We start from the raw sequence: 2162 nt of genomic DNA on the forward strand, positions 1-2162 counted from the left end.
AAAAAAAAAAAAAAGACTGGAGGCCTTGAAGTAATTCGCTTGAAAGCTACCATAATCCTGTTAGCTCCTTGACATTTAAAATGTCTCTTCACACAAAGAGAAAAAGGGTCACTCTTTCTGGCTAGCCCAGCAGGATTCAGGTAGCATAAACAGAGGCTATAACGCTTTCCTACCCTCAGGATTCCCTGTCCTGTCTGGTATTTAGCCTGAATTATTATTCTACCTTTAACACTTAATCATTTTGCCCACAATTCTGGCCTCTGTGTATTTATATTGTAGATCATTCCTTCAGTCAAATATCACATCCTTTCCTAAAATATAAGGAGTTAAGAAATAGGAGCACTGCCTTTAAAGAGACTATATTCTCATTTGACTAATTGTTTGGCATTTGAATTTCTATGCCATAGGTTTTTTAAAGATGACTACTCACTTTTGCATTACTGCAAAACAAGACAATCTAACTCTATAAAGAAAATCTAGAGACAATCTAACTCTATAAAGAAAAGGACAAAGTCTCAGAAATTAGAAGACAGAAATGAGTGATAAATGACCTAATACACCCATGAAAGTGGAAACCATGGCTAGTAGTGGAGAAAGCCCTGAAGTCCCAGAAAGGCCCAGAAACAGTAGAAGTAGATGTTTATGAAAAGTAGTGAATGTGAAGATAAAAGAGAAAGTTTTCTGAATACCTGTATATCACAAGATCTAGAGCTCCTCTTCCTCCAAGTAGAAGGCTAGAGGTTTACTATCACAAGATACTGACCTGGACGGACCCAGGTAAGGACCAGGGTGGGAAGAGGGCACTGTGGGAAGAAGGGAGGTTGAGCAATGAGATCTTTCCCAAGGCATGGTCAAATGAGTGGCACAAAATTTAAGGGAACACTAAAAAACTGTGCAAACAAGGTAAACAATTGCTTTTAGCAGTCCACATGCTTACCACTTTCTTATCCACTATTTCTTATTACACTTCTTGTTAGGAAAAAGGAAAAGAGGAAGCAGAGGTCCGATTTCAACAGGACAGGGTTTTTGCGGAACAAACCTGAGAGAGATCGCTCTGGCACTAGAGACCAGACCAGCAGCTCTCAGAAAGGCTATGTGATCTTTTGTAGGGTCACAGGGAGGGAGGGGTTTAGGAGTGTGTGCAGCTCCTTGCCAAGAACAAGGCTTGAAAGAGCACAAGTAGCCCTGGTTGCCCAAGGATGAGCTATCCTGTCCACAGCAGGGCTGACAGTGCCATGAGTCCCCTGGTGCAGCTGCACTGGAAAGGGCACTAGGGGGAGTCTCTGGTCAGGATGGTGGGGCCAGATTGCTTCACTTCTGGCTTTAGTGACTGCTGTTCTTTCCGAAGTTACTATACAGAAGGTGGCTTATTGAACTCTGGGGTTTTCTTATTCCTTTGTTAAACTTTTCTTTGACTTACTCTGTTTTGTTTTGAAAGATAGTTTGGCTGGGTTTATAATTCAAAGATGACCATACAAAGTTTTCCTCTAAAGATTCTGAATATATTATTCTACTGTCTTCTGACTTCTATTTGTTATATAGATTATGTCACTTCTTTGTGATATATCTTTTGTCCTGGCTTCCTTTTGAGAGTTTTTTGCCTTTAGGACTTTACATTTTGACTTTGGTGTGGAGTTCTTTTTAAATCACCTCCTTGATGTGTGATTTTCTTGATAGTTTGCTTCATTCTATTTGCTAGTATCTTATTGAGTATCTTTGCATCTATATTCATGAGGGAGATTGGTCTGTAGTTCTCTTTCTTGGTTGGGTCTTTCTCTGGTTTTGGCATCAGTATGATGCTTGCCTCCAGAAATGAGTTAGGGAGAACTGCTTCCTTTTCAATTTCATTGAAGGGTTTGAGGAGAGTTGGTATTAAATCTTCTCTGAATTTCTTCTAATATTCTGCTGTGAATCCATCAGGGCCTGGGCTTTTCTTTGTTGGTAGGTTTTTAATTATGCTTTCAATTTCATTCATTGATATTGGGTTGGTCAGGAATTTGATATCTTCTTGACTCAACCTTGGTAATTCATACATATCTAGGAATCTGTCCATTTCTTCTGAGTTTTCTATCCTATGGGAGAAAAGATTTTCAAAGTAGGTATTAATGATCTTCCGAATTTCTGTGGAATCTGTAGTAATTTCATCCTTTTCATTCCTTATT

This window comes from Chinchilla lanigera, unplaced genomic scaffold (genome assembly GCF_000276665.1).
Source record: "Chinchilla lanigera isolate Chin_1 unplaced genomic scaffold, ChiLan1.0 scaffold00135, whole genome shotgun sequence".
Taxonomy (NCBI): domain Eukaryota; kingdom Metazoa; phylum Chordata; class Mammalia; order Rodentia; family Chinchillidae; genus Chinchilla; species Chinchilla lanigera.